This window comes from Coptis chinensis, chromosome 2 (assembly GCF_015680905.1).
Source record: "Coptis chinensis isolate HL-2020 chromosome 2, ASM1568090v1, whole genome shotgun sequence".
In the NCBI taxonomy this organism is placed as follows: domain Eukaryota; kingdom Viridiplantae; phylum Streptophyta; class Magnoliopsida; order Ranunculales; family Ranunculaceae; genus Coptis; species Coptis chinensis.
In genome coordinates this window covers 69171311-69193468 of record NC_141457.1, presented here as the reverse complement: position 1 = coordinate 69193468, position 22158 = coordinate 69171311, and the positions used below count along the sequence as shown (strand labels likewise).

The 22158-nt window shown below is 35.3% G+C and overlaps 1 long non-coding RNA gene across 1 annotated transcript; it reads left to right on the top strand.

The window, feature by feature from the left end:
- Positions 1–8075: 8075 nt before the first annotated feature.
- LOC147517431 (uncharacterized) lies at positions 8076–10469 on the top strand. The gene is made up of 2 exons (XR_015211443.1): positions 8076–8270; positions 10067–10469. It is a non-coding gene; the product is annotated as an uncharacterized LOC147517431 (long non-coding RNA).
- The last annotated feature ends 11689 nt before the right edge of the window (positions 10470–22158 follow it).

The following is a 22158-nucleotide window of genomic DNA, read 5'->3' as shown; positions in this document are numbered from 1 at the left end:
ATTCGGCAATCCAAATTCAATTTTGATTGAAATCTAATAATTTGAACTTAATGTCCTAACATATCCAATTTGAAACTGATCAATCCTGACCTAGATTATGCCAGTCAATCTTTAGTTGCATATCCAATTCGAAATTACCGACATCTCACAGTAGAGAGAAATTCCATTAGACTTAATTGTAAAACCACGCTCTGTTTCATCTGCGCCGGTATCTGTAATCCTAAACATCACCAGCAGTTTCCTGACCAATGATACCACCCGCGGCGCTTTGTCGATTGTTTTTTATCACTGACGTTGTTTTCTTCATCATATCATCTTTTCTAATCATTACTGTTTCATCCTCGTCCCCTTTATTTTTTTCCTGCATATACCATAACAATCCCATTATATCACCAATCCAAGTTGCTATACTTTTTGTTTTCCTACAAATTTTATTTTATTCAATTTGTCCTTATCATACTTAGACTTTATTCTGTTACTGATTCATTAGCCTTTCTTCTATTGTCTTTTTCTTTTTATACACTTCATTAATTCAGCAACTTGCAATTTGCACTCGTTAAATAGAATCCTCACTTGCCCCAAGTTCTTACGTCCCTGTCCTACTTATATTTTCTGATATTCAGAACATAGTCCCACTACTTTAGCTTCTGATTCCCCTGGTTTAATGACCTTACTTGGTTTATACCTTCTCTTTCGTATCACTTTGGTTGCCCTTAATTAATAAATATATTCAAACAACAAGCGCACACCACGTACAGAACAAATACCAAGAAAGGGGGAGAGAGAGAAGCACCTGTATCACTTTGTCTACTATACATACCTTTTCTTTCTTTTGTTGAGAACGTCTCATACTTTGTTTTAGTTGGGTTGAGTATTGTATTGTAGTCTCTCTCGACATCATGACGAGTTATCGATCCATTTGTGAGTCTTCCCTCAGAAATTGTTCGGCACTATAAACTTTGTCGGATCTCAATTCCCTCGCTTCGCCATGGCCTCATGTGTTCTCTATATCTACCACTTCTTTCTATCTCTTAAATTCTATGATTGCCATTAACCTCATTGGTCTCGTTTTAAACACTTAGTTTTTTCTTTCTACTGTTTTGCATCTAGAAGTTAGCAAGTGCTTATATAATATTTATTCGATCTAGTTTTACATTGCTGGTTGGACTCTTATCTACTCCGAATTCTTATCTAATCTAAACTCTTATCTAATCCAAACTCTTATCTAATCTAAACTCTTATCTAATCCAAACTCTTATCTAATTTGAATTCTTATCTAAATCGAAGTTGGCATCCAGTTTTAGTCGCTAAAGTCTTCACCTTCGAATCCAATTCGTCTTTAACGTCTTTTTCTTCCTATTATTACTAAACTGCCCCTACTTTTAATTTTAACTGTCTAATCCTAATATAAATCTCCCACTGATATGCATCGTCAAAATCAATTTTATTTTACATAATTATTTCGATACAGTTTTTTGCCATAAATTTCTTTTGCAATTTTTTCTGTGCCACCCATTTCAGTTCTCACTTCAGCCTTCTTTCATTTAACTACATTGCCTCCCATGTAAGTTAGTTTGACATTTTTTTGTTCACAATAATTCATAAATTTTTCCCAACAGTCTATTTTCATATCGTTTAAATTCACACACTCCATGGTTATTCATTCGGCTTATTCTTTTCTCATTACTTTTTCTCATTGATTTTCTTTTATCTTCTTTGCCATATAAACTTTGCTCACATGCCAAAGAGGGGGCGGTGTTTCGACCCCCACCTACGTGGCAAACGTCCATTAGTAGGGGTCTCCATTTTATTCGTTTAATCAACAGGGCTAAAGCCCAATTTGCAATACCATGGATCAATGTACAGGCCCATTAACTCATGTGTCTAAGGCTGAACCTTAGCCACATAGCTTGCGACTAATATACATTGATTTATGTCCAGATTCATTTCTTATCAAAGAGATAATTATCAGTTGAGAGTTATATTCTATCACAATTACTCAAGATACAAGAATACTTGAGCTACAAGGATTATCTACTCTACTTATATAAATACCAAACTATTTTTCATAAGGAACTACGTTGAAACTTGATCCCTAGAGAATAGATCTTGGGTACGTAGACAGCCATTATTTGGCTCAGTTTCATCTCCCCCAACATCAAATTCCTCTGTTTCTTAGTGCGTTCTTTACTATTGCTCTTGTTGTGTTGAAGCAGTTTATTGCCGAAACAGTAACCTCCTCTATCTACTTGACAAACCAAATTTTCCTTTAGACCCACCTATGCTTCTAAATATCAATTAAAAAAAATTACAGAGCCCCCACCATTTTAATTATGTTTTCATATTTTAATATTTCTTTGCCACTATAAAAAATGCACCCTTTTATTTTTCTACATACAATAATTATATTCCTCATCCAGTCTCATTAGTCTTCCTCATAGCAAACCTTAGTTCTCAATGGCTCCAAACAGGCAGATAAGCCCTATCTCACCCCCCGTCCAAATAGATTACTTCACTGAAGATGCCCTGTAGAACACAGTTGATCCCATGGAAGGGATCCATATTCTTCACGAGTGTATCAAAGCAATGTATGCCCGGCAAGGATTTATGCATGAACAGTTAATAGATTTACAACAACGTATCATAGTGTTTGATGAAGAACAAGAACACTTTTTGAAGAACTACTCGCAGTTCTTAGAGAACCACTCACAAATTTTGGAGAGCCAAAAACAAATTTTCGAGCACCAAGGAGCCCTTCAGCAACAAATTCTCCAACATATAGAACAACTTCACACTATTGTTACAACTTTTCTTCCACATCCTCCCCGTTATAATCGTCCGCCTAGCCTTTCATAATCTAATCATACCTCAGAGTAAAAGTTCCCAGTTATTTTCTCTAAGATTCTTATTGTATGTGTAATATTGAAGTTATGCCACATTTTCATAGTGTGCATTTATGTTTTTGAATATTGTCTGTAATATATATAAATATGTCAGAACCAAATAAAAACTTTTATTTAACACTTACATAGTCCTTCAAAAAATACATATAGCACTGACATTACATCTTACATGAAAAAAACCTCACATAGGATAATCAATATGACAACAACACTCATTACCACAAACATCACAACTGACAACATGGGTGATGCTCTTTTCATTTGGCAACATTGGTTGGTTACAAGCAGTAAATTGCATCTCTTTACTAAAACATAAAATCCAATCACATTTAAGCCACATTTCAACAACTTTTCCTGATCGATCCCAACATTTAACCAAATACATAACACCTCTGCAGTTTTCCTCCCTACATCTTCGATTAAGGTAAGGGCAAATTTGAGCTGTGTGGCCTTCTTGCTCACACAGTTGGCAAATCTAGATAAAAAATAACCAAAAAAACAAAGATCAGAATTTAATCCATATCATGATGTTGTCTTTAATGATTGACTCCATTCAGTTGTTAGGTCAATTAAGATTTGTGCCTAATTTAATAACAAAAGAGTTATAAAAATGAAGTTTTAAATGAAGTTGTCTAAAATACTTTCGGTGCTACAAATATTTGAATAGAAGCTCCACCCATTTCTGTTAAACTTATCAACCTAAGAGAAAGCGTCTGCCACACAAAAAAAATAAAAATAAAGAAATAACTGCTAAGAAAAGTTGTGGTTACCCTTTTATAATGCATTTAAAAGAAATGAAAAGTTCTTTATTTATGCTCCTTGGATGAATATGTAGCTATTTGACACGTCTCATGAAATATAGTTGAATCTAAACCGACCAATTATATTATTATACTATGTGGACATATAACATACATTAGGTCGACCACCCTTAATATCCAACATCCCATCAGCTTTACGTAAGTAGATTTAATCTAAAGCGTTTCCTTCAAAATTTTTAGATTAAGTTTTCACACGATATATTAAACAGTCCGCACGCACTTAGACAAAAAAGAACGGGTCCCTTTGTCTCCAACTAACGGACTAACTTTTACATATTAACCTTATCTCTTTCTTTTCTGATTTCTTAAGAAAGCGACTCAACAACAGTATTCATCTCTCTCGCATCTCCTGGATTCCAACCACCAACCCCCCTAAGGTAATTCATCTCTTAAAACTTTTACTCTTATTTTAATCATTTTTTTCCTTAAATGTATTATCCTTCTGTTCCGTTGTCTTCTTCACACATTTTCCATTTCAGGTCATCATGACCTTTGATTTTTTTTTTGACTTAATAGTGACCTGATTTAAAGGATAAAGCTACAAAAAAAATTTAAAAAAAAATAGACATTGTAATTTAGAAAATAATAATTTTCATAATAACCATAATAATACTAATTATTATAACAATAACAAATCAGATGACTTATTTGTTCCAGTCGTTTAATGTAATTTCTTTTATGACATTCTGAAATCATCGTAATTAATATATTGAAACACGATGTAACCAATATAGATATCTGTAGTATATCTTTGCCATGTTGAGCCATTTTAACAACACAACATATATTATTTTTTAATATATATTTAAATAAATTTGATTTTCTATACATTCTTTCCAATACTATTTCGTTTTTTTTAAAAGATAACCATATATAGTTGAAATATGTACAACTTCTTCTAATATATATCATGACAAAGTTATATATATTTGTACTGGTCAAGAAAAAAAATAGTCAATCTTTGATTAAAAAAACAATTTTAAAGTTTTTTTTAAAAAAAACCCAAAACCTTCAATATATCTACCAAGTTATTATCACTCGCGGGACTCAAATTTACGTGCCAATGGGAAATATGTTGAATTTGTTCCAACCACTTAATGTAATTCATTTTCTTACAATTCAAACTGCTTATTATATCATGTTATTTGCTGATTCTTTTATTTGTTATACTTCATAATTGTTCGTATTGTCATCAGACTAACATATGATTAATTTATTTAATTGTTGGTAAATTTTTTATCTTCAACAACAGTTACAACCATGAGCAACACATTTGATATTGATGAAAACGAGCTTGGAGATGCAGTCAAAGTTTTAATGTTAATAGTAATTATTTGTGTTTTACTACTACTATGGAAAGCGGCTTTAGGGGTCTAGCCCTAAACAAATATATGTTAATTTTTTAACGTATAAATGTTTTAAATTCAATAAAAACATTTAACCATGTTATTATATTTTGTAGTCAATATGTTTTGTTATTGAAATAACTGCTTCTTTCATAAGACCCCTTTTTATAATTTCTATATTAAATGCATTAATGGGACACATGTATGTAATAATTACTGCTATCAGGGAATCCAATGCATTTGTTATCACATTTCCTTTAGAAAGTCTTTTTTAACATCCACGTGCAGGGCACGTGCACTAATGCTAGTTACGTTAATTCATGTACTCTTAGTTATAACTGTCTTCGAAGTCGTTCGTTAAAGCCTCAATATGATTGCATACATGGGTGTTAGAAACCTGTGAAATGTTCTAGGATGCTTGATATGATGACTCGAAGTTTTGTTTGTCGCATCCATAACATCATTGCAAAAGAATTAGAAGTGCACTCGGGTTGTAATGGTTCTTATAGGATATAACTTATAGCATTGGATCGCGTACATTTAGGATATCGAGTATATATTGATTGCCGAATCAACACCTCCACCAAGGTGACCCTTGAATTTGGATTGAATCATTTCAAAGCATGAACATGAGAAGGCTACATACATTTGAGAGATATCATAGTGCATTACAAACAATCACAACTCCAATTGTTTACAAAATGAGATTCGTTCGTCATGTACGTCTACCTTTATGTTGAACTAGAAGACTGCTGAACTAGAAAAGATGAACATGTTGCGAACAATTTTTACAGTTGTTCGTGTCTTCAGTCAATAGACTTGTTCCAATAAGCTTGAATATAAGCATTTGGGGTGTTACATAATATATATAGAATTAGCCGCGGGGACTTGCACTACTAAAAAAAATACTTGTAATACGGCTAAAGCTTTTAGCTCTCATGAAACAGGTTTAATGATGTATTTTTCATTGAAGAAACAACGTTCATTATATATATAGAGAGAGAAAACTCGTCATAAAAGTTAACAAAAAATGTCATAATGTGATAATTTTGATGACGGTTCTGGAAAAGCTGACATAAAAGCTTGAACTTATATGACAAAAATTCATTTTTAAACGTCATAACTGGATCTGTTTGCATGACATGTTACTTAACTGACATAGTTTTACTAGGAAACATATCAAGAAATAAACCCGTTTTTATGACGGTTTCTATGTAAGCGTCACCGCGACCTCCAAAACCATCAAGAAATTAACATTAAAAACTGTAAAAAAATTGGTGTGCGTACAGTTCTTTAGAAGACGTCATGACTTCTTTCTTTTTTTTCCTGCAATTCCTGTAAATTTGAAATTCTTGTCAACCAACGCATTCATACACCATAACAACTCAACTCCATTACGGAAGCTAGAATCATATATACTTTTATTACTAGCATAAATCATTCTAAAAACTTGTTCATATTACATGCATTATTTATTCATGAAGAAAAAAATTAAATATATATAAGTCAACACTTGATTGATAACCAAGTCTCATAATCCAACAATAATAATATAGTTTACATAATCAATCTAACAAATTACTAATCAACCGATGAAACCGATCCATCTCAAACAAACTTAATCAAGCTATGTACCATGCATTAATCAAGTAAATCGAATGAAGTATAGTAGTAGATGAACTGCTATCTAGGAAGTGAAGGTGCGAAAAACCAATGAGAAAAAAAATGGCATTGTTAGGGTTTGTGATGGAAGAGAAAGAAAGATATATTAACCCTAATAACTTCAAATCCTTAATATCCGGCGAGCTGAGAGGGAAAAATAATTGGATTGAGTGGGAGTATTTTCACCGAGAGGGGAACTTCCATTTTTCATTGTTTCCATAAGTCATAAGTCTGCTAACTGTTCAATTTTTTAGATTTTTGGTTTCTTATATTTTTAGGTAAGTTGTTGACGGTTCAATATAAAGCCAGAATGGTCCACCCACATGCGGCCCAAAAAACAATTGTGAAATGGAAAGAGTCCACGCGGTTTATTACAAAACTATTTTGACTGTTTTGACTGTTTTAGAAAACATGTCATAAAACCATGGGTACTTATTTTCTTGCCACTTGTGTTATACATAATTAATGTTACAATAATAGTCGTTATATAATTAATATATTTTCTTGAAGCTTGTGTTATACATTTATATAGGACAAAATGTTGTAACATCCGTTATAAAAACTTTACTAAAATGTCTATATTAACAGTACTTTTCAATAAAATAGTCAAGAAGATAGACGAAAAATATGTATCATAATGTCTTTTTTTAGTAATGGGATCAGGAACTGATGAGCACATTGATTGAACTATCCATATAACTGAAAGATAATACGAGAATTAAGTTTAATTGTCCATAACATTCCAAAGTCCGAAACAATTATTAATTATTTAAATTTGGGAAACCTACTTGCCATGCAAGATAATTTTTGTCATGGAGATATTAAGAGACTCATCCAACTCTGTGCTGGAATGGAAAATTAAAACTGGTGAAGCTTGGAACATTATAATGTAGGCATGTAGCACAAGCCTTTTCATCCTCACCCTTGACTAGTTTGACTACAGTTATCATCAGTACATGTCAAATGTAGCCACATCGATCACATTTGATATTAGTGTTATTGACAGTTGCAAATTAGGTATACAGTGTGGCGGGACATGGAAAAAGACTTGCCATATGTCCATATATCCCAGACCTGTCAAAATCAACGACTTTCTCTTTCTTAAGTTTGGATTTAGAACAGTTTAGACAGCCAGACAGGTTGCTGCAACGAAATTTAAACTTTTTAAGTTGTGGCTTCAATTTAAACTAGCCATGGGTACTGGTCTTGAAAACATGAACTTCGTCGAAAGATGAAGAAGACTCCAAAAGTCTCTACACGTTTTCCATGTACTCCTATCAATTTCAAAGTCACTAGTCTTCCTCTAATCCTATTAATAGCACTTGTGGTTGTGGAAGGAGTTCATATTTGTGGGTTTTAGAATTTGGCCATGGAGATTCCTGCACCACTTGTATCATTTTTACGTCGGGCATTCATAAAACGATCATTTATGTTGTGTTTTGCATTCGTCCTGCTAATTATCTCATTCAATTTCAACTCAGCCTTTGCGAACGATCTCGCTTCTATGGGTTGTCCAGTAGGACCAGCAAACCGCGCAGGTAAGACATATTCCTTCTCTAGTATATATATACTTCGTTTTGAAATTACTCACGGCTAACTGATGAGCTTATTTAACCTTGCTAAAAACGGCGAGAATTTAAGAGGCCCAAAAACTTGAAAGCTAGTAAAACTTTCAAGCTAACTCAGCAAGGTCTGAAGTTTCACGATGAGCTGAGTTTTTGGGTATGTTGTGTACATATTATGAATGAAACGAGTTATTACTGTTGGACATTTTAGGTAATTATACATTGACCTAAATTTCTTATTTATGCATTATATTAAACAAGTTACTATTGGCGTAGTACATGGAAGGAATGATGTCACACACATGCATATATGACACGACCGCTATGACTCGTATTAGTAGATTGTTTGGTAATGACATTATGATAATCAAATTAATGAGAAAATTGGATTGGATACATTTTCTAAAAATCGCATACGCGTGTCAATTATTTTAAGTTAAACCCATGATGCATGAGTCGTTTTACAAAACTATTATAAAGTATATATTTTTTATAACACTTGTCATATGGGTCAAGTGGGAGACTGTTGGAATTTTATTGAATCCCTAAAGATGTCCCATATGATGGACACATGTCATGTATAATTGATGGTTTATAAAACATGAGATTATATGATGAAATATCCAAATCCATATGAATATTTTGGCAATTATAAGTTGTTTTCAATTATAGTATAATTTTTATGGGAAATTAGAATCATTGTCCAATTAAAGAAACTATCTCCCACTTGGCCCACATGACAAGTGTTATAAAAAAATATATACTTTATAATAGTTTTGTAAAACGACTCATGCATCATGGGTTTAACTTAAAATAACTGACATGCGTACGAGGTTTTTAGAAAATGTATCCAATCCAACAATGGCATAACATACATGAGAATATTAAACCTCACTCTTTGGACTAATAGATTTGACTGGTAAAGCAATCGCATAATATAAGCAATTAGACCCAAATAATAAACAGGAACGAGTATGTTGTACACTCACTTTAATGTAAAAAACAGATACAAGACCACGTTTTTACGTCCTAATAATCCGACGATATTTTTCCAAATATCATCTTTTTAATGGGAGAAACATATGATTCACAACAAAGCTCTGATACTACATACAAACATATATATTCTTAAGCTTAAATCAAGGATCTTTAATCGCATGAACTCACCAATATCATAACAATAATAAATCAATGATTAAACGTAAATAAACATACTTTAATCCATAGTTTTAGATGAATAAAATGTGCAGAACGGAGAAGGAGAAGTTGTTTCTCACCGTAAGCATTTTCTCTAATCCTAATGTGTTTTCTTAACATAATATAATACACAACGATAAGACATGTGTATATATAGAGAAAAGGGGGGCAGATGACAGTTTTCTTAATTGGACGATGATTTTAAAAATTAGACTATAATTGGAAACAACTTATAATTACCAAAATATTCATATGGATTTGGATACTTCATCATATAATCCCATGTTTTGTAAACCATCAATTATACATGACATGTGTCCATCATATGGGACATCTTTAGGGATTCGATAAAATTCCAACATGCTGATCTCCATCATTCTGTGGTGAGGTTAAGATGATCCTCTCCAAGAATCACGACTTACTCTTTTACATGTTTCAGTAGAAAGATGTACTCCATATATATTTTATCGAAGTTCATGACATTACGTGTGAACATACATGTTTCAATCTGTGTACATGCATTTCTCATTGGGATTTGACATGCTCTCTTTATAAAATGTATATCTTTACAGGGCCGCCGTGCCGCCCCTGAAATTGAGGTCTAAGCGAGCGAGCAAACGATTGCATCTTTGCATAAGAAGAATGTGTATTGTCGTGGTTCAAAGTTGCAGATATAGTAACTCTTATGTTCTTTTGTAACTTTTTATGTGAACTATATAGCTACTACTTACGAGGTTAGGCAGACCCCAACCTCCATATTGTATTCGTAATAAATCTTGTGATGGCTTTTATCGGACTTCCACTCCTGCCGAGGGGTGGTCAGGGAAAGCTATTGAGTAGATACCAGCCGCCCCTAAGTTTTATATATAACAGTGATGGAGCTGACAATAAGCCAAATCAACTAATGAGTTGGCTCTAAGTTGAATTATGTTATGGAGGTACCTATTACGTTAATTCACGTACTCTTAGTTATAACTGTCTTCGAAGTCGTTCGTTAAAGCCTGAATATGATTGCATACAAGGGTGTTAGAAGCCTGTGAAATGTTCTAGGATATTGGATATAATGACTCGAAGTTTTGTTTGTCACATCCATAACATCGTTGCAAAAGAATTAGAAGTGCGCTCGGGTTATAATGGTTGTTATAGGATATAACTTATAGGCATTGGATCACGTACATTTAGGATATCGAGTATATATTGATTATTGCAAATTAACACCTCCTCCAAGGTGACTCTTGAATTTGGATTAAATCATTTCAAAGCATGAACATGAGAACACTACATAAATACATTTAAGAGATATCATAGTGCATTACAAACAATCACAACTCCAACTGTTTACAAAATGAGATTCGTTCGTCATGTACGTCTACCTTTTAAAATCAACATGCGTGCATGTTGAACTAGAAGACTGCTGATGAACTAGAAAAGATGAACATGTTGCGAACAATATTTATAATTATTCCTGTCTTCAATCCATAAACTTCTTCCAATAAGCTTGAATATAAGCATTTGGGGTGTTACATAATATATATAGAATTAGTTGCAGGGACTTGCACTACTAAAAAAAATACTTGTAATACGGCTAAAGCTTTTAGCCGTCATGAAACAGGTTTAATGACATTTTTTTTATTGAAGAAACAACCTTCATTATATATAGATCCCATCATAAAAGTTAACAAAATATCATAATTTTGGTGGCATTTCTGGAGAAGTTGACATAAAAGCTCAAACTTATATGATATAAATTCATTTTTAAATGTCATAACTAGATCCGTTTGTGTGACACGTTTTACTTAACCATCATAGTTTTACCAGAAAAAACATCAAGAAATAAACCCGTTTTTATGACGTTTTCTATGTAAGCGTCACTGCGACCTCCAAAAGTGTCAAGAAATTAACACTAAAAACTGTCAAGAATTGGTGTGCGTAACATGACAGTTCTTTGAAAGCCATCATGGCTTCTTTCTTTCTTTTTTTCCACAATTCCTGTAATTTTGAAATTCCTGTAAACCAATGCATTCGTACACCATGACAACTCAACTTCATTACGGAAACTAGAATCATATATACTTTTATTACTAGCATAAATCATTCCAAGAACTTGTTCATATTACATGCATGATTTATTCACGAAGAAAAAAATTAAATGTATAAGTCAAACACTTGCATTCAACATCTCTTAATGAAAGAATCGATCTAATCATACTAGGAGTAAGTTCGAATACCTTGCTTGGAGTCCTCACATAGATGGTCTATAAACAACTTCTTGGCTATCATATATACTTACAAATAAAGGTAAAGGATATGTGTCCTCTTCCCCCAACCTTGACGAAGCGATGGCTTCCCAAAGGATGGATCCCATGTCAATATCATCTTCTTCTTCTTGAAGTTTAAAAAGAATCTCGCAAAAGTCCTCTTGTATCGTCAAAGGCATAGGCACGAAAAAGATGTTATTAGCTAGCCATGCCACTATAGCAACTTGGTTCTTTTGCATGCTCCTAACTAAAATATCTCTATCGTATCCCATCTTCAAATTCTTTCCAAGTAAAGTATGTAGTGTATTCAATCATAGTCCTCTTCTTTCTTTCTTCCATCTTCAACATCTCTTATTAAAAGAATCGGTCTAATCATACTAGGAGTAAGTTCAAATACCTTGCTTGGAGTCCTCATATAGATGGTCTTTGCCTTCAAGTCGATGTCTTGCTTCCTAAAACAACTATAGAACTTACTCACGAAGTTGGGAATAAATTCTCCTCCAACACATAGAAGCTTACTCCATCTCCTTCTTTCAAATTCCTTTATGAAAAACTCCGCGAATGAGGATTTGTTGGAAAAGATGGCGCGAAAGGAAGTTTCACAACCATTATTATGGACTTGATACATGTTTGCTAACTTTGGTTCTTCCTCTCACACAATATGGATTGAATTGTGAAGAGTGGAGTACCATGCAAATATAGGCAGCAGCTCATGCGTCTAGAGTCTAGACACATGGTCTTCTAGTAGTTTCCCAATTGGTTTTAGAAATACATCCTATTTTAGTTGTCTTTGAATTTTTGACCAAACAAAATAGCAATGTGCTCCTAAAAACGAATCTAGATGATTTAGAGAGAGTTTTTAGAGTAGTTTAGAAACCTATGAAAATAGAAAATAGAAAAAATGGACGTTTTCTACTATGAACTTTGCTGCTTTTATCAATTTAGACCAAAAACTTTTTTTTATTAGCAAATTGGGCTATGACCTTTGTAAAATCTATCACGTTAGGCCACCGGTGTGTTTCCGTTATTTCAAATGTTGATGTGTACTAACGGATGTCAATGTGGCTTAACAGAAGCTTATGTGGCGCTGCTGTAATCGACACCTAGGAACAGCTGATGTGGCATGATGATGTCATAATGTCGTCATTATAAAATCATGTGAACGAGAAGCACATGAATTAGAAACATTATAATATAATCCCAACCGGCTAAAAAATCCGTCAATAGTTGGTGATTTTGATTAATGTTAATTAATCTGTAATTAAGACAAAGATTAAGTAGCTAGAAAAATTTATGCATTGCTTGAATTATCAGTTGCAAATTATCTGAATGGATTCAGACGTGCAGTTGAAGAAGAAGGGTTGGATGTTGACGTAGCGAGTTTTTTGTATGGAAAAGCTATTGGGTCAAATAAAATGGGATTTCAAATTAATTAAAAGAGAATTCCTGTCATGGATCGCTGGAGTCAGTTGAGATTGTGAAGTTGTTAATTGATTCGTCGGCTGATGTAAATTGTGTTCTCTATGTGTATCTTCTTCATTAGCTATAAATGGGTAATCTCTAAAACCCATTGCTTAAGATTGGTGCGAAGAGACTCGTAAAGACTGGTGTGAACTATGGTTCGTGATGGGTCGAGACTCAATAGGTCGGAATCTGTGTTTGGGTCATATACCCCTGTTCCACCAATCTTGTTATTGAAGGAGGGGAAACTTGTGTTTGAGCTCCTATTACTTGTTTGTGTTTCGGTCGGAAGAGCTCCTGTTACTGTGTTTGAACTTGCATGGTGATTTGGGAGAAAGTTGAAGGAGGAGAAATTCTGAGAGCTGATAAAAGGAATGAATGATCCAGAAAGAGGATGGGTGGCTGTGGGTTCAAGAATACGAAAGGTAGGCCCAATAATTATTGGTAATATGGTCCATACAACAAAGAACCCAGAGGTCCAAGAGCCCAAGAAGTCTGTTTTATGGGCCTCTGTCAAATAGTAAAAATATTTAGCTTATTACGTGTGCACTTCAACAATGACACATGAGCATTTGGTCGGACACATATACATCCGGCACGCCACATAAACTTGTGAAGTAACGAATGGTAACGGTGGCCTAAACTGATAAAAAAAAAGAAAGGTCATGGTCCAATTTGCTCAAAAAATAAAGTTCTTGGCCTAAATTGATGAAAACATCAAAGTTCATGGTACAAAACGTCCATTTTTTCTAGAAAATAAACAAAATAGAGATTTCCTATTTGAATTTTACCACAAACCATAGTTTGAAAAGACAAAAATAACTCTTTTGTAAAAATACTCGGATTTTGACGAAATATTTACTCAAGACTAAAGAGACTATTTCAAAACTATTGGCTAAAGTAGAATTTTGAAATTCATTTTGAAAACTATCCAACCATAAAACATGATTTCCAAATCAAAATTTCGGGATATTTCAAAATTTATGACGCGAGCTGATGAATTTTTTTGAAATAGATGAGATACAAAATGAAGTGACTGGAATTATGAAAACGAAAGTTTTTCAAAAGAATGATTCGGAGTTGGGTCGTTTTACCTTAGATCCCCAAGACGTAAGATTAGTCTTTTAAAGTCAGATCCTCGAGACTTTTGAGTCTCTTATAATCAAATCATCAAGACTGGCTATTCCCATCCACTAGGTTTCACTTTGTAGGAATTCTTCCAATCTCTCTCAGCAGGTGATTGACAAAAGTAAACCTTATACCAACAATTGTCTCTTAATGGCTGTAATCTACGACAAGTTTTAGAATGACGATTCTTACACCAACCTAGCTTACACACTCTCCTCTTTCGCATGAAGGAACGTTTACCTAACCCTACACGAGCGATAGAAATAATCTTCCTTTGAAGTTCAACGGGGAGTAAATCCCATAAAATTATAACAGGTGGTGAACACTTAGGTTTCCATCTCAAAACTGTTCTCTCAACAACGTGGTTGCTTCCTGTAGACATTTTATACACGGTCTACAAGAGTTATGAGAGTTCAACTCCGGCGCTTGCAACTCTTCTCAATAAAGGATAAAGTTATAAAATCTGAGAGCCCGACTATTGGTGGCAATTATACTAATGAGATCCTAAAGAGTCAAGCTTACGATGTACGCTTGACTTCCTCATGCAAGAAACTTAAACTAGACATAGTAACAGGTTTAGCAAGACATAGAATGTAATATCTTTAAGATGTGTAGGTAACTTACCCAAATTCTCTACTTCAACAGTGGTTCGATACACCAAATCCTTAAGAAAAATTGCTTCCACGTCTCCAGTAGGCAACTCTAAAAAAGGCTTTAGTCGGTGAGCGTTGACTTTGGAACTAGTCCTTCTATTCAGGTCTTCTACTTCAATTGCTCCAAAAGGTATCACATGTCTCACTATGAATGGTTCTATCCATCTAAATCTCAACTTTCTTGGGAAGAGTTCTTGACGAGATCGAGTTGTAGACCAGAACTTTCTGTTCAGGTTCAAATTCTCTTTTCAGAATTCTTCTGTCATATAGAGCTTTAGTCTTATCCTTGTAAATCCTTGACTTATCATAAGCATCACTTCTCAATTCCTCTAGTTCATTGATTTGAAGCTTCCTCTTTTCTCCTGCTTGATCTAGGCTGAAATTCATCTCTTCCACAGGTAAATAAGCTTTATGTTCTAACTCAACAGGTAGATGACACACCTTTCCATATACTAAACGATAGGGTGATTGATAATCATATAATTTTAGGGTTTTTTTGTCCTTTAAGTTCGAAGTCCAAAGTCCAAAGTCCGTAAACGTCCAATTAGTCAAGTTACCTTATTCACGTGGGTTGGTAGGATAGGTCGAGTAAGGGATCGTCCATATCTTAGGGCTTGGCAAGGTTCACAACTGGATTTACAGCTTTTAGTGAGTAAGATTTTAGGTTATTTATCTGGTTTAGGTAAATTAACGGTAATGCAAGTAACGAAAAATTACCAACGATTTATTTCTACGTAAAATAAACAGGGATAGAGATACAGGAAAAGGGTTAATCATAATCATGCAAAATCAGTTTCCAAAGTTAGAGTACCATATCACTATAACTCTAATCCGTTTCGAGTTCATAAACAAACCCGAAACGGCGTCTAGTATCGATCCCTAGTGAGATGCACTCATTTCTGAGATCATCTCACTAGCATAAGGAGTTGAACTAACATTCCATCTCTGGAATATCATTTCAGCTCCTGGTTTGATTCAACATCAGTTGGACAAACTTGAGGGCTAACGACCACCATAGGGTCTCGCGCGAGACTTGACTAGGTCTCTCGCGAGACTGTTCTGGAGCATCAGCACTCCAAACTTGGCCAGAGTCAATCATTTTGGGACCGGATGTATAATCTAAACCTAATTCCTAAGTAGTGATTCTAGAGCATTAAATGGCAACCTGATCCTCAAATGAGCATCATTAACCCTCCCTTTAGGAGGATTTTAGCTCATGGTCCTTGGATGATTGATTAATCTTATTGTATACAATAAATAAGTAAATGAAGAACAGAAATTAAACTTGAAGAAAAATGAATTTTATTAAAGTGAATACTTACAGTACTTGATACCACTTGAAATGAAAAGCTACTAAAGGAAATGTAAACTACAAAAGGAAATATGCAAGAATGCAAAGTCTTCAGTCTCCATTTCTCTAGCTTCCCATCCTATATATATTCTCACGTGAAGCCTTCATACATTAATTTCCCTTTTGTATTTTTGTTTCTAGAAAAATCCAAACCATTTCATTAACAAAGCTTGTCTTTTTCTAGTCATGTATTTATTTCTTTATCTTTTCTTATTTGAAAGGTGTCACACAAGTGACCATCACTTGCCACCTGTCTATGCTGACTCGTCATTTCTTGTGAGTCCGCAGAGTGGATCCACGTGTTGTGTCTAGTGGTGGCCCGAATTTTGGCGTTTTTACAACTTTCTGTCTTTGCGCAGAGCTTGCCGCCCTGGACGTTCTGATAGTTCACTTGCCGAACTCGATGTCCAGGTTTGAAAGATGTGAGTTTCAGAAGTTTGCTGCTTCTTTACACATGGACCCGTTCTGCACTGGTTTTGTTCCTTTGGAATCTTCGGCTCTAGTCAGGCTATGTTGGGCTTCACTGGGGCTGAGTGGGAAGACTTCGAGTATGCACAATATTCCCGTACTTTGATGCATGTTTTATCATCATATTCACGTTAATTGCGAAAACCTGCAAAAGTACAAAAATATAATTATTTTATAATTATTAAACACATAATTAACCAAAATGTTATGTCTCTCGGGGTTTAGTATTACAGTTTTGGGTACTTATCACACCACCCCCAAGCAATACTTTGCTTGTCCTCAAGCAAAGAAGAGACATTAAAACGATAAGTGGCCAAAAAAGTGTTGTCTTAAACTAAGTCTCATTTCGCAGAGTGCGGTTGTATTGACCATATGCAACAAGGCCTTAAACCACTAAGAATTCCCTAGTGGACGAGTTATAGCCTCGTGAGAGTTTTCCAGAGAAGATACTCACAAACTTCATTTATACTACAACGACTCAGTAACAAATGCTTGTTCCCTTAATTAATCTCAGATATCTATATATCTCACTAGCGGGGGAACGAGGATTAATTTCTTTGAAATTCAAGTTAATATACATACAATAATCAAAACATGTACATATGAACATGCATGTAGTGATATTTACAATGAAATGTATGAGAAGGGCCGTTTCTAGATCCTTTGGATAGCGTCTGTACTTAACAATTCCATTATGTTCAGATAGAGTTGAGAATTGTTCTGTTAAAAAGGCGTCTTTTGGTATATTGGTCCTACGCCTAGTAGTACACAACTCCTTAAGAAACTTAGCATGGTGTGGTAGCTTTTTAATAGCTTCGAGGAAGGGAAGGTTTATAGTTAGATTCTTGAAAACGTCCCTAATCTCCTCATAGTTAGTATCCCTAGTTAACACGGCTAATTTTTGTGGAAACGGTGGTTTCTATCTATATTTAGTAATGGTATCACCTGGATGTTTAACCGTGGCTTTTACGTTTCTTAGGTTGTGTTGTGGCGGGTACCTCTACGGTGGTAGGCTCTTGAGTTTCTATTTCGGTATCTAGTAAAATAGCAGGTGTGGGGGCTACTGGTGGGGTAACTATAGGCATAGTTACTTTGTTATCAACCACTCTGCCAGAACGGAGAGTGGTGATGGCCTTTAGCTCACCTACATTTTCACATTCATTACTAGTATTATCGGTTACCTCAAAGGCTGTGTTTGTTGTTTTAGGATTAGGTATTGCGTGACCTAGAAACACACTTTTGGGTTGGGCTTTATCTTGGGCCAACTGTTAGCTTAAATTATTAACGGATTGTAGAAGCTGTTAGTTAGATTGAGCCATGGTTTGGAAAAGTTTTTGGCTCACTTGTATGAAGGTGTCAAGACGATCCGGTTGTGTGGGTGTAGTAGTCACGGGTGGTGTGGATTGGAACTATTTCAATGTGAATTATTTATGGGTGGATTTTGATAATTATTATTTACCTGAACGATACCTCTATTAGCATTATAATTATTATAACTACCTTGACCTTGTGCTTGACCTTGTCGAGGTTGCACTTGGTTGTTATAATTATTAAAATTACCCTGACCCTGTCCTTGTCGTGGTGGAGCTTGGTTTCAACTGTGCGTTGGCCTAACATATTGATTATTTTTTATTTTATTTTTTTTGTTTGGTAAGCCTGTTTTAAATGAGATCAGTAACTCTTTGATGCTGGCGGGATTCGAGTCCCAGACCTCTGGTATCATCACCCAAAGGTTTTACCGACTTTGCTAGTCGGCACCTGCAACATATTGATTATTGTACCCTGGAGGTGTGACGTGTTGGTTATTTCTCCAACCGAAGTTGGGATTTTGTCTCCAAGGGGCGTTAGGTTCACTATTAATGGAACAAGCCTGTTCATAGGCTATAGGGCGATGGAAGTCGGGGATGCTTTCGGGGCTCCAACAAAAACTACATGGATTTGAATTTACGTTCATGACGGGGATAGGCTTTTGTTGAACAGAAATGGCCTCTACCTTTTTAGTGAGTGATTCGATTAGAGTTTTAAGCTCGGGATCGTGTTTAATTTCAAACATACCGGCGGCCTTAACTGTATTTGATGAACTAGCGGGCGGTGGATATCATCACTACCCCGGTTGTTATTTCACTTAGTTTGATCCTCTAAAATTTATAAGCCTCGAGGCTCCTTTGCTAAAGAAACTATCCCCATTCATTATGTCTAGGACTTCTTTATGGTGGTGTAGAAGTCCTTTGAAAAAGGCACAAACTAACGTGTCTTTAAGCTAAGTTATGATGTGGACACTCTATAAGGAGATCGGTGAAGCGATTCCAAGCCTCGAAAATGATTGAAGGATTTTGTCGAAAAAATGAATCTTGGAAAGCATCTCATCCGTCTTTAGGGGTGGGTAAAATGTTCCATAAACAAATTGAACAAGTTTAGCCCACGAGTCCACGAGAATTAGGCGTTTGGGCGGTTAACCAAGACGCCTTATCGGCTAAGGTAAAAGGGAATACCACGAGTTTAATTTGTTCCGCACCAACCGTAGGGATGGTAGAATGTTGTTAGGACTTGTTCAATCCCTACGCGTGTCGATAGGGTTTTCATGGTCTAAACCGTGAAAAATGGGTAACAAATTAAAATATTTGGGGGATTCGAAATCCCCAATCGGGGTCTACTGCTAGAAACGATGCAAGATTTGGGGCTATCGCTCAAGGCTTTATAAAAGTCCGAGAGAGGAGTCTCTCCTTCGTCGGGCATTGTGTCAGGTGGTGTGTGTGAAATAGTAGCTAGAGGTGTAGTAGATGGTATACTAGATAGAATCGTTTGTTGGCGTTGTTGTGTTTTTGTTCGACCAGACCTTAATCTCATACAAGGCTAAGACCAAATTTAGCTAAACACATCAACACTCCAAACAATTCTGATATACTAGTATCAACCTCTAACAGGAGATGCGAGGTGCAGAAGAAAGGAATACCTGATTGCGTCCTAGCTTCGCTTATGAATAGTGTCTTGTTTACGCTGGCGTGTTCGGTGTATATAAATAGTTAGTACAATCAAAAACTTGAAAAATCGGGTTCGAATCAAACTGTGGAAATTCGGCAAAAATCATCTCGAGTGGAGTGCTTCGCTTAGAGGCGCGTGATGCTCCGTGTAACTCCAAGTTACAGCATTTTAGGGCGGGTCGCGCTCGATATGGGGGTGGGTCGCGCTCAAGGTTCCAGGCTTATGGGTGCAGGTACGCTCGCTTTGGGCGCGGTCGCGCTCCGAGTATTTTTTCGCGGAACTTTTCAATGCTGAAACGGACAACCACAGTATGAATCAAACAAGGGTGGGTAGGTTTAATGGAACTTAAAGAAAAGTACTTATACTACGAAAACAATGCGAAAGTGAAACTAAGACGGCACCGGCGCCATTTGATAAAACATAAAATTGAATAGTTTACCTACGAAATGAACGATGAAACTCAAAACGTAAGTAAACTAAAACTATTTACGTGCCTATATTTTATCAAAGATTCTACTCTCAATCCTATGAGATATAGTGGAGTAGAGTGATTCGTTCCACTCCTAGTCTTTCCGCATGCTGTGTTCTCTATGTATAAGTGCTCTTAACTCTAAAGTCTAATGAAAGATTTATGAAGTGGCAACTTGACTACGATGCAACTACCCACAAGATGCAACTAGTCGACTATTAGAACTACTATGGGAATGCTACATTGATTCTATGATGAGGAGTTAGAGGGGGATTGATTCCACCTTAACTCGACTTAATCCTACTAACGACGAATAATCGTCAATCGAATGAATCTGCTTCGCAGAACAATATGGTTACTCCTAATCCCTAATTACACATGGCATTTCTACCAATTCATAACTAGTATGTGAACGATTAAACCCATTCTCATGGTGAACTAATTGTTTCTAGAGTGGAAAGGAAATTACGACGACTCTACGATAATCGGAATCAAGCTTTCATCAAGGCTTCTCAACCCCCTCAATAGAGGTTTAGCCGAGAATTATCACGCTATCATTCCCAATGGAATTCAAACAAGACATGATATAAAGATTGAAACTTTGCTTGTTTAAACCCAATTCAAAACTACTAATGCAATAATTGAATTAAACTAATAATGGCAATTAATTGAATCTACGAATTGAAACTAAACAATTAATGGAAATGAAACTAACTTATGGAGAACACTATTTTATTAATCTAATGAATAATAAAACAATGATTCAAATACAAAATTAATAATCTAACTAATCTAAGCCTAGCTATCTACATAATAAAGGAAATTAGATCTAAACAATTATAAATGACAAGAATCGAAATTGACAAACTAGCTATTTTATTTATCAAACTAATGAAGAATAATGATTCTAAGAGTTTAATCTAAAACAATAATTGAAATTAAACTAAACTTAATTTTATTACATGAAAACTATATCTATAATTATCTATAGTTTTAGGTCTAACTAGCTACCATTAACAAAGAGTGAAGCTTTGGTTTTTATACTTTCAGATCCAAAAATCGTGCATGGGCTTGGAGCCATGTTTTGGGCCAGAGAATCAGGCCCAAAACCCAACTTTCAGTCCAAAAAGGCTTCTTCAGCTGCAGTTGACTTCAACAGACTTTTCGTCCACTTTTGCTCCTCTGATTGGATCAAGGCTTAGACCATTGGAAAGCTCTTTCCGAGCCGGTCATTTTGACATAAGGTAGGTCCCATTTCGAGGTCTGAGTCCAAAGATGCGGCCTTCGAAATTTCTGCTGACTTTGAGTGTTGTTTCTATCCGCGTCGACTTTTCAGCTTTTGACCGGGCTTTAGAAAGGCTTTGTCTTCTTGAATCTTGGCCTTTAATCACAGAACTCCTTAGCAACCGACCTATGCTTCTTTATCTTGCTAAAGCGGCACATTTCTATACATAATGGACTTTGAAGCCTGAAATGCATAAAAACACGTAATTAGTATTAACTCTTAATTATTACTCACATAATTGGGCTAAAAGTATGACTGTTACAGGGTTAAAACTACAGTTTTGGGCTCTTATCAAGGAACCACTCCCGCGGTTTATGTAAAAAGTCTAGTACTGAGCTATTAGAACAGAGCTATGACTTCAATATACGTAACATTGAATAACAACACAACTTTCCAGCATCTAACAAACCAAAATCATCAAGTTATTCCTGCACAAAACCAACGACGCAATTTACCACTGCAATCTCATATTGCTACTAATCAATTTCACCGTCACCAACAAATCTTTCCACAAACCCAACGTCTCCCACAAACAAATCCACCGCCACCAATTTAACCACACCTCCCTTATTCATCAAGCCCACTACACCACCGATTTCTAGCCCCATG